Source organism: Pelodiscus sinensis, chromosome 7, assembly GCF_052426305.1.
Source record: "Pelodiscus sinensis isolate ZL-2025 chromosome 7, ASM5242630v1, whole genome shotgun sequence".
Lineage (NCBI taxonomy): Eukaryota > Metazoa > Chordata > Testudines > Trionychidae > Pelodiscus > Pelodiscus sinensis.
In genome coordinates, this window is record NC_143058.1 from 51,717,924 (window position 1) to 51,730,253 (window position 12,330).

Here is a 12,330-nt window from a genome sequence, read left to right on the forward strand (position 1 = left end):
CGTCGCAGAGCCGTGAGCGGGATTGAGAGCCGGGGGCCAGCCCGCATTCCCAGGCTGAGCGAAAGCCCGGGCGGGGCAGCCAGCGACCCAGGGCCCGAGCAAGGGGCACCAGACTCAGGGTGCCGAGACTGCGGGGGGGAATAGAGGCAAAAGGGCCGGGGGCCCGATTTCGCCACACCACCAATGAAAGGTTCTGAGTGTAAAATAAGATCTTTTCTGAACCAAAGTTTCTATTTTATTATCATCTGATCTGTAATGTTTTTGTTTATGGGAGCACATACAGGCCTTCCTGAGGTTGAGTAGCAGTTGCAAGATCAGAGCTAACAGAAATTATACTTGAATAACCGAAGATAGAATTTGGGGCTCAGTTTTCTTAGATCTGATTTTGATTTTTTTTGTTGCCAAAGTTCCTAACTTGATCAGAGGAGACTTCTTTTAAAAAGAGTTCTTTTCTTTGAGGATTTTGGTGGTTTAATCTAATTGATGTTCCTGTGTCTCTGGAGTAGGAGAAAAGAACTGGGCAAGTGCAGTTCAGTTGTTATTGTTACCTGCAGCCTTTGTGTTTGATTGTGCTCTACTGACACTTGTATTTCTCAGAGTATTGGAAATCATTTTCAGAACCCTCAGGATTGATGGGAAACAAATGAGCCAATTTGGGAGACAGTGGATTTAGCAAGTTCAATACAAATTATTGCAGAAAGTTTAAAGTTTCATTGTCAGTACAATGTCAGTGGTTTTTGCTTACTTCTGATTATTAGAATCGCTTTGAAAGCAAAACATTACCTTTCCAGAATAACCTTCCTCAGAGGGCAAAATGCAGCTCATACCTATTGTGTACTTAGGTGTATAATAATTTCTCAGTTGAAGCTGTTTAATTATTCTCTGAGCAATGCTCTGCAGTGTGATCTCTAAGGAATGAGAATAATAGTTGGGAATAAATATTTTTCTTTATTGAATTGTGTGCCTGCTGGTTCTGTTCAGAATTAGCAGCACTCTAGTGTAGTGTGCATTAAATCAGTCCTGGCTGCATGAACTTATGATTCATTAATTTTGTGAAGAAGGAAACACTTTATATGCCATACTATAGATCTCAAGTACCTGCTGTGTAGTGGTCAGAACATGACTCATCACATTTCAGTCACACTTCTTTTAATATCATGGATATGCGTTGACAGCAAAGCCAAGCAAGGAGATAATGGACAGAAATAAGGTGTGTTTTGAAATGAGCGGTATCCAATGAATGAGTGAATGAGCTTTCACATGTAAAGTTTGTCCCATTTTTTATCTCAACCAGCTATCATCTGTTAAAATTACAATTTCCCTTGTCGGTGCCATGACTTTAATATGTTGGCCAACAACACACATTAAATTAAACCTTTCTCCCCCCAGTGTAGACATGGCCTTGAAAGAGGAAGTACAGCCAAGACAATCTGAGTGTTCTCTCTTGGCAGATAATTGTAAATCCACAGTGTTCAACCAACCTCACTAGTTTTGTCAAGTCATTAAACTTGGAACTCAAACTGAACAGAAACATATAGTCCTTAATTCTTCTTCTGACTATTGTAAGTGAACAGAAACATGACAACTGTCGCCGTGGTGTCCAATGCCAATAAAAGTCAAACTCCTTTTTAAATGGAATTGGGGAATATAAATAGTCTGTTTTAAATACTGGCTCTAACTGTCTCCTAAAACAGGGAGATTTTAATAGTAGAACTGGATGACAGCTATAAATGCAAACAATATAGAATAGTAGTAATTATATTTAGAAAGCTCTCTTTTTAAGCTTCCCTGGGCATTGTACCCCATTAAATAATAAGTAAATCATAGCAATGTTTTAAACACAGACATAGCAATTGTGACAGGTATCAAGGAAGAATATATCCATCCAAAACACTCTCATAGAAGAGCCGCTAGCTGACTTATATAATGGTGTAATCAGTAAAGGTGGGAGAAGGAAGCTCACACAAAAGTCTGGAATATGGCCTGGGCCATCTTAAAAAACAAAGTGTCATTATAGAGGAAGCTAGCTAGGTCTAGAAAGAATGTCTTTCCCTGACATGACCTCTGATGTTCCCAGAGAGAGAAAGCAGGAAGAATGGAATTCTTCAGCAGCATGCCAGAGATTGGAGCATATCATGATCATCTTTAGTGCTAGAGTGTACATGGAGGGGAGAGGGAAGGGTGCATCAAGCAATCCAATACTCTGCAATAGAGGATAGACAGGAGGAGGCAAATGCTGGTGACAACCACCTTGAGATAGGCAGTAGCTAGGGGCCTAAAAAGCCAGCAGGGGCAAGTGTTCCTCCTCCCACACAAGAGTCTCTATTGCTACAGGGAGGGGCGGGGGGAAAGATTGGAGAAAGAGGAAGAAAAGAGTACGGCGGACAGTTTTACTCCCACTGGAAACTGGCTACTCAGGCTCAGACATTCTGAGGCTCGGCAATCAGGGACCTCTGGGTGCTTTCTGTGTCATAGGCATCTTGAACTATCTTTGGGAAAGAATGGAAACGGTAGCTGAGTAGCACTAAAAAGAGAGAAAATTGCATTATTTTAGGAAACTGTGGTTTCAATATGATTGAACTGCATGGAAAACTGATCCTAATGCTTGGTCTGTACTACAAAGTTAGACTGGCATAGGGCAGCTTCTATCAACCTAATTATGCCAGTGTACATGCCACAGCCTTGCTTCCACTGAAGCAAATACCCTACTACACTGACACAATAACTCCACCTCTGTGAGAAGCATAGGGCTTATGCCAGTGTAGTTAGGGTGACAAGTGTTCCTGTAGACACTGCGGGTTAGTTACATCAGCTGTTGACTGTCATTCTTGGCAATTTCAAAGCTCCATCGAATCATGAAATTGACAAGAAAGTTGCTCACAGCTCAGGCTGTCACACAGAGAAGGGTCAGAAGCACCAGCTAGAGCTCGCTTGCCACTGGACTCCCAGCTCCTTGCTTGGAGCTGGCTGCCCCGGGGTCATGGCTCCCTGCTCGCAGCTTAGCTGTTTCCTGGTGCCCGGCCTCTGAGCTCTCCTCTTCTTCTGGGAGTTCTGCTGCACTGACACTTAGGGTATGTCTGGACTACATGCCTCTGCCAACAGAGGAATGTAGATTAGGCTACCCGACATAGTCAATGAAGAGGGGATTTAAATATCCCCGGCTTCATTAAAATAAAAATGGCCGCCGCGCTGTGCCGGCTCAGCTGATTGCCAGCACAGCGCGTGAGTCAAGATGCAGATCGGTCTACAAGGGAAGCCTCTGTCAACCGCTCCATTATGCCTCGTGAAATGAGGTTTATAGGAGCGGTCAACAAAGGCTTCCCTTGTCGACCGATCCGCGTCTTGACTCTCGCGTTGTGCCAATGATCAGCTGAGCCGGCACTGCGCAGTGGCCATTTTTATTTTAATGAAGCCAGGGATATTTAAATCCCCTCTTCATTGACTATATCGGGTAGCCTATTTTACATGCCTCTGTCAGCAGAGGCATGTAGTCTAGACATACCCTCAGGGTATGTCTAGACTACCACCCTATTTCAAACTAGGGTGGTAATGTAGGCAACCGGAGTTGCAAATGAAGCCCGGGATTTGAATTTCCCAGGCTTCATTTGCATATTGCTGGGCGCCACCATTTTTAAATGTCCGCTAGTGCGGACTCCGTGCCCCGCGGCTACACGCGGCACGGACTAGGTAGTTCGGATTAGGCTTCCTATTCCAAACTACTGTTACTCCTCGTTCCACGTTCCACGAGAAGTAACGGTAGTTCGGAATAGGAAGCCTAATCCGAACTACCTAGTCCGTGCCGCGTGTAGCCGCGGGGCATGGAATCTGCACCAGCGGACATTTAAAAATGGCGGCACCTGGCAATATGCAAATGAAGCCCAGGAAATTCAAATCCCGGGCTTCATTTGCAACTCCGGTTGCCTACATTACCACCCTAGTTCGAACTAGGGTGGTAGTGTAGACATACCCTCAGTGTCCTTGTGGAAGTGGGGAGCTGAAAGACACAGAGGGACAGCCAGGCTCTTGGTGGGGAGCTGCATGCAGAGCTGAGAGCGTGGGCTTGCTGCACCCCAAACCACCCCTCTGAAGTTGGCAGAAGCACTCTTGGAGAGGATGTGCACCACTGACGGAAAGAAGGTAGCATGGGCATGAACCACCACAGTAATTACACCAGTGGCTCTAAGCTAGTCTCATATAGGTTGACTTAAGTTTGTAGTGTAGACATGCTCTTATTCTGAAAAACACACACACAAGAGTTGGGCACTCAGACTTTATCACATAGCTTTTATTTTAGTGAATGCCAAATTACAATGCATGAACATTGTGGTAGCTATATTTGTAACATTATTCTAAAGCCGTGTCTAAATTTATTTTGGGCTGAATGTGAAAATGTGGTTGATAGACTGCCTATTCCCCCCTCCCTGTCAACTACAAAATCTATTTGGGTATTTTTTAGCAAGGAACCACAAATAAGCTTTGGCAAAAATATTTTCTTGCATTCATATAACTGAGTAATAGCTTTATATATCAAACATTGATTAGTTTTAACTGTATCTAAATATACCTGACTTCTATTAAATTTAATTACTGATCATCATAACATTGATGGAGTACACCTTCACCTTAGTTTCACAGCATATAAAGAATGAGCTTGTTAAACATCAAAAATGCAGTTAGAAATTAGGTGCACTGAGAACGGAATGCCTTTTAAATTTTTGAAAAGGGTCTATCTGTAAGGGAACTATTAAAAGATAAAATTGTTAGTTGGGTGAGCTACATTTCTTCTACTTCCTCCACATTTCACCAGTGAGGGCTCTGTAGTAGTGCCTAACAATGCATTTGTATATGAGATACTTAGCAGTGTGAAATCTATTTGCTGCCAATATAAGGGTATGTCTATACTGCCACCCTAGTTTGAACTAGGGTGGCTAATGTAGGCATTCGAACTTGCAAATGAAGCCCGGGATTTAAATATCATGGGCTTTATTTGCATGTTCCCAGGCGCCGCCATTTTTAAATGCCCCGTAGTTCAGACTCCCTGCCCACGGCTACATGTGGCAAGGACTAGGTAGTTCGAATTAAAGCTCCTAATTTGAACTACCGTTACTCCTTATTGCAGGAGGAATTCGAACTATGGTGGCAGTGTAGACATACCCTAATTTCTTTCCTCCATATAGTTTTGATTTCTAAGTTAGCAAGACTTATTCCTGTCAAACCATAGATGATCGGAAAGGCTTACTAGCTCATCAAATTACAGAGAATCCCATGATAAATGAGGTCCTGCAATCCTTATAGTTTATTTTGCTGACAAAGGCTGTGAACAGCAAGTGGCACAACATGAATCTCTTCTTGTGTCAATTACTGTAGTGAAAATGGAAAACAGTGCTACTGTAGCTTGTGAGTACCCTTGAAATGGTCAAGAACTCCAAACTTATTAGACATTCTGCTCAGCACAGCCAGTTTAAGTATCCACACCATCTCTGAAAAACTGTTCTTTGGAGGCTAGTAATTTTCTTCACACAGTGAGGAGGATGTTACACAGGGTTGTTTATTATAAACTTTAATGGAATTGAAAACCAAGGTATAGATACCTTGAATCAGAGATGGCCTTCTGATGAAAGTGCACAGTATGTTGTATTATTGGAAGATCTAAATATAGTTTCCTATGCTCAGTAAAGAATGTAACAAAACATAACCCTGTAAAAATGCTATTGTATATTTCCAATCATCCACTAAAGAAACACCTCAGTTATTTGCTTGGTAAAGAATACAGAAAAAGACAGGCTATTCGACCCATCATTTTGATTGCCAAAACTAATTCTATTCCCTTCCAGTTGTACACAGTATGAACAATAAGTGGAATGATTCTCCCAATACAGAGCTCTCTGCTGCCCATCCCAATAGGGGACATGGCTTATCATTACTTGGAAGGGGAGCTAAACAAGCATTTCAGTGATCTGAACCGTGGTCAGCCTGGGACCTTATGTTGTGTTGTACAGACACATGAGTGACAATGGCTAGAGTTCCATTTGTGTTACTCTGACACAACCCTTTGAAGTGAAGGAAGGTTGCTGTAGGAAGAAGGTGGGTGGCCACAGTAATGGAAAAGAAAAGAGTGTCTTCTTTCTTAATTTTGCAGCAGGTGGTGGTGCATGCCAGCGAGCATTAGCAGTGATTGAGATCACAAGGGGAAACATGTAGATATGTAGGGGGGAAGGTTTTAGTCTCGCTGAATGAATCCTTCATGGTCCAGTGTGTCATGATTTAAATTTTCTACTTAGCATTTAGAGCAGTGGTTCTCAACTCGTTTCAGTCCATGGACCACCAGGCCAATCAAAAACTTTTTGTGGACCACCTCCAGCACATGTAGCACAGGGCAAACAACACAGCAACCACTCAGCACAATGGTGGCAGCTCCCCTGACGCTCAGAGCTTCAGACGGAAGTTACTGGCAACACAACTCAGTTGCGTCCTAGGTAACGCTATGAATGATGCACCACGTGCTTGTGAACACGGCGTAAAACAGCCTAATGGCGGCGCCTGCTCATGCCGTGTGACTTTGGACAATGTTCCTGTGGACCACCGAAAAAGTCACCATGGACCACCATTGGTCCATGGACTACCAGTTGAGAACCACAGATTTAGAGCATGCTTTTCCTGTCTGATGCTCTATACAGATGTTAAGAAATCATCCTTAGTAGGTGTATGTAGTATCATTTTCAGTGGGGGAAAGCTGAGTTGCCTAAGGCTGCTGATGGAAACATTTTCCAATTGAGGGCAGGTGAAGTTCTGGGTTCAGAAGTGTGTGGCATGGCTTGTGCCTATTTCTGTATGAAATACAACATTGAATCTAAACCCCAGCAGACTTTCTGGGGCAGTCAAAATTAAACGTTGTGACTTAGTCCCATCTATAACAACAGCACAAAGTCAGGTCAGGGAATTCCTTTTTGTGGCTTTCTACAAAAAATGATGGTTGAGTACTATTGCAATAACAGATCCTTAGAGAATTTCATGGGATAGATCGCTTAGTCAAGTTACGTAGCCAGTAACAAATAGATGTCTTTAAACAGCAATAATACATTTTTAAACTTAACCCTTGAGTATATTGGTAGCCAGTGAAGATATATATTGTTCAACATCTTTAGGGCTCGACAAATTAGTCAATCGACTCACCCATGGAGAGTAGATTTTAGCCTGGCGGGGCCGTGTAGCATGGTCAGCGCATGCACAGAGTGTGCTTCCGCGCGGCTGGCAACCAGGGCTCGCCGCTGCCTGGTGAGCCCTGAACATTTTTATTAATGACCTGGATGAGGAGATGGATTGCACCCTCAGCAAGTTTACAGATGATACTAAGCTAGGGGGAGAGGTAGATATGCTGGAAGCAGGGATAGGGTCCAGAGTGATCTAGACAGATTAGAGGATTGGGCCAAAAGAAATCTGATGAGGTTCAACAAAGACAAGTGTAAAGTCCTGCACTTGGGATGGAGGAAACCCAAGCATTGTTGCAGGCTGGGGACCGAATGGCTAAGTAGCAGTTCTGCAGAAAAGGAACTGGGGATTACAGTGGATGAGAAGCTGGAAATGAGTCAACAGTGTGCCCTTGTAGCCAAGAAGGCTAATGCATATTAGGGTGCATTAGGAGGAGCATTGCCAGCAGATCTAGATAAGAGATTATTCCCCTTTATTCGGCTCTGGTGCGGCCACATCTGGAGTATTGTGTCCAGTTCTGGGGCCCCTACTATAGAAAGGATGTGGATGCATTGGAGAGGGTCCAGCAGGAGGTGACCAAAATGATTGGGGGGGGGAGGACTGGAGCGCATGACCTATGAATAGAGACTGAGGGATCTGGGTTTGTTTAGTCTGCAGAAGTGAAGAGTGAGGGGGGATTTGATAGCAGCCTTCAACTTCCTGAAGGGAGGTTCCAAAGAGGATGGAGAAAGGCTGTTCTCAGTAGTGACGGATGGCAGAATGAGGAGCAATGGTCTCAAGTTACAGTGGGAGAGGTCTAGGTTGGATATTAGGAAAAACTTTTTCACTGGGAGGGTGGTAAAGTACTGAAATGAGTTACTTAGGGAGGTGGTGGAATCTCCATCCCTAAAGGTTTTTAATTCTCGGCTTGACAAAGCCCTGGTTGGGTTGATTTAGTTGGGATTGGTCCTGCCTTGGGCAGGGGGCTGGACTCTATGACCTCCTGAGGTCTCTTCCAGCTTTATGATTCTATGATTACATTAATGAGTTTAGCCCCACTGATAACTATAACTTTATAGGATTATTTGTCTCTTCTGGTTCTGCAGTTTTGTATTATTGTACTGTTTTATCTATTGTACATGTTCTTTTCTATTGAGTGTCAAGCTATCAGGGAACAAATTTAAAGAGGGCAGGACAGAAGGGAGGAAAATATGCATGAGTGAATACACCAGCTTTATATTGTAGATGATCGTGTTTTAAGTAATTTCAATAGCCATCATCCCAAATTTTATACAACAGTAAAGCTACTGTAATTTCCTCAGTCTTGGCAATTCAGGGAGTACTGCCTTATATCTACTGCATTGTGAGGTCACTTTTGATTCTTCATGCACTTAGCAAGGTTCATAATTTACAGTAAGGTTCTCTGTTTTGACTTCAGATACCAAGTTCTGAGGGAGAGGAGGGCAGATGTAACTTGCATTAGAGCCACTAGGAAAACAGACTCTTACACTGAAAAGCTTTTACAGTTGCCTACATGTGTCTCAGTTAGGACCTTAGGTTTTTCTCAAAGAGCAACCATATACTTTCTGTCATCATTATCTTGGTTTTGTACAAGAGAGCAGCCAAACAAGAAAGAATGAAAGTAAAGCCTTTGGGAGAGGGCACGCAGCATATCCTCAAGAGCCAGGTTGCATCTGAGCACAGAACAGCAGCTGCTTTTGCAGCAGGCAGACTCTGCTCCATTTAGAGATGAAGGACTAAGAAAATAAATGACAACAAGCGAGTTACATGTACCACAGCAATGAACAAACTGATTTTAAAAAATGTCTGTTACCCCAAACTCCTTAGATATGGTTCATTTTTAAAGAAAATAATTTATTTGCTTGAATTTCATTGCACTTTGGTTCAGATAAACCTCCTAGTTCTTGGATCCTTAAATGTAGCATAAGGGGTGAAGTCCTTACTTTACTGAAGACAATGGAATTTTTGCCATAGGGACAAGATTTTACTCATTTCTTGAAATCTTTTAAAGCTCAGTTTTGCTCCTTTTCCAAACTTTTCATACTATTATATAAGATGGAGTGATGAGAAGTTAATGTAGAAGGAAGGCTGAACAACAGATAAAGCTCATAGAGTCTTAGTTCATAGGGTGGAAAAGGACATACTGGGTCATTTAGTCCATCTATTTGTAGTAAAGTGCGAGATTGTCCTCTAAACTAATCTCTAAATTGTTTTCGCTGATACTGATTCTCAGCGTGCATTGGTACAAACAGTGCTAATATTGTGACTAAATTGATTCTGCAGGAACTTACTGTGTTGTACAGGCAAGTTCTCTTATTATATATGTTAGATTGTGGCTCAAAAAGCATTTGCCTTATCTTACAAAAAAGAACTACATTTTTTTTACTTTGTACTTGATACTAATCCTCCTTTAAAAAAAGCTATTTTCACCTCTGCAATGTGAGCTGAATCATTGCTCTAAATCTTACAGTTTTTAAGTGATTTTGCTTCTTAACTTAACCCCATCCACCGCCAGGCAATTCATTGCTACAGTACTGTATTTTGGAGCCTTTTACACTTTTTCATAACACCACAAGCTTTTCTTTATTTCTTTCTTGTGTTTGACATTGCAGCATCTATTCTGCCTGGTGTTTAATAAGTGTTTTGAGACATGGTGTACGAAAGAGTTCTTCATGCTGCAGATATTTATAGTGTCTGTCAAACCTGAGTTAATGGAGGGGGGAAGGAAGTTAAAACAAGTTTAATGGAAACCATACTTTTTGGCTAACAGACAACAAATTTTCATATAGAATTTAATGCAGTAAGGGTGATGCTTCTTCAGTACAAATTAATTAGCTTGGAGAATTGAAGTGGCCTGAGTCAAGAGGCACAGAAGGAGTTGCAGGTCATGAGCCATGTCGCAGTGCGTCCTGAACAGCCATTTCTTTTGGGTTTTATTTTAAATTCTACTTAGAATATTAGATGTTTTTTCATTATTTAAACTAGCAAATGAAATTAATTTAGGCAAAACATAGTTACCCTGTAATATAATTTGTATTTTAACCTTTATTTTCTGTGTGACAATTACAATGTTCATGTTTAAAGACTTGTAGTAAATCTAGTTAACGGTGGAGGGTTGCAATTCTGCCATTAAATGTATAGCTAAAATATAGCTGTGTGTTTGTATAGGCAAAATATAGTTAAGTTATCCTTGCAACACTATTCTAAAATATTTATGTAATTATTATTCAGTCCTTACTCAGCCACGGCCTTAAGATGAACTTGTCTCAATGTTAGTAATGCCTTTGGCACTGTATGTGGCTACAATTTTATCCACCCACAGAAGTAGATAACATAACTTCTTTCAATCTACTTTGTAATCTAATAAGACGACATCAGTGCCTTCTGAAATAATGTCTCTAAGTGTCTGGCTTCTATCTTGACCCAGTAGTGAGTACAGTGTAGTGATACAAAGCTTTGCTGGTATATAGTACTGTGACTGGGCATACCAGCCCCATACTGGGGCTGTCCACGTGGTTAAGGAAGCCCAGACTCCACAATCCTGACCTTCCACTTCAAAATATATACAGCGTAAACCTTTCTCATGTCAGCTGAAAAGTCTCTGTTAGGGAGTGTTGAGTGAGGTAATATTTTCATCTGATCAATTTTTGTTGTTGAGAGACATACGTTTGAGGTTCCACAGAGCAGTTCTTCAGGTCAGGGAAAGACACTCAAAGTGTCATTGAAAAATACAAGGTGGAACAGATCATTTCTCATGAGTAGTTAACACATTATAAGAGACCATTCAAAGGCAAATGACCAACCAACACTTCTCGACTCATAGAACAACTGAAGGTTAATAGGGTGACCACACTGCAAGGTGAAAAATCAGGACAACAGATGAGGGATAATAAGTACTTATTAAAGGCTTTGTTCTATATATTAGAACTGTCTCTCTAAAATTGGGACATCTGGTCACCTTCGAAGTTAGTGGTTTACAGGCTGCTGAAATAAGTTATAAGTCTGGTATCTTTTTATTAAGTTCTTTTTTAGTGACACGCAATGTTACAAATGTTAGCTTTCAGGCTCATCTTTTGACGGTGTTGTTCAGCTTACCTTTGAAGATGAGAACTGAGGTTGGCTATGAAGTGATCACTTTAGATGCATCTACATAGCACCCTGACCTCAAAATAAGCTACATGATTTGCGCTACGCAAATTGCGTAGTTTGTTTTGAGGTGTTACCAGGTCCCCAGAGGTCACCCCAAGTTCGGGTGCCCCACTCGACTCATGACTGGCCGCCTGACCACGGCCTGTGGCTGAAATCGCTGGCGGCCTGGGCTCACCTGGGCCGGAGGGCGCCGGGAAGGTGGCTCGGGCCCTCCGACACTCCGAGCCCCGACCCAGGGCCCTAAGACAGGGACGTCAGTCCCTTGATAGTGGAGGGGGTCGAGTTCCCCAAACCCTCCACTCGCGGGGTCCGCGGCCCCGCCCTGGGTCTCTTCTTCCCAGCTTAGTCCCCGGGGATTCCCCAGCTGGGGAATAGGCTTACCCTGCGTCCCTTCCTCTGCCAAGGGTCCGTGTGCCTGGGATCTCTCGCGTTCCCGTTGTCTGGCAGGGGCCTGGCCTCCTCCCAACTCCTGGCATCCCTCCTCCGGCTGGGACCTTCGCCCTTTTGAATCTCCTGCCCCACCGCCTGGGCGGGCCTTCCCCCGGCGTCCGTGGCCCCGCCCTCCTGGGCGCCCCGCTAGGCGCTTCCCAGGACGTCATCTGGCTGCGCCGGAGCGTCTTTGCGGCTGCTGGCCGTTCCCTCTCCTGCTCCAGCTTCCGGGTCCCCTGCAGCCGGACCTCCCCCGTCCGCCCGCCTTCCTGGCGGGCCGCTCTCTGTCCCGGGTCCCGACTCAGTGCGGGGGAGCATGGGTATGGTGCCTGCCCCGTCACATGAGGTAATTTCAAAATAAAGCACTATTTTGAAATGTCCTTTCACCGTCATGCAATGAGGTTTACAGAGACATCAGAATAGCAAGCCCATTATATTTCTCTATTACAAGCTTTCTCTTAAGATGCAGAATAGCTATTTCAGTATATCAGAGGTATGCTGAAATAGCTCTGCAGTGCAGATGCAGTCTTTGTGGAAATTGTT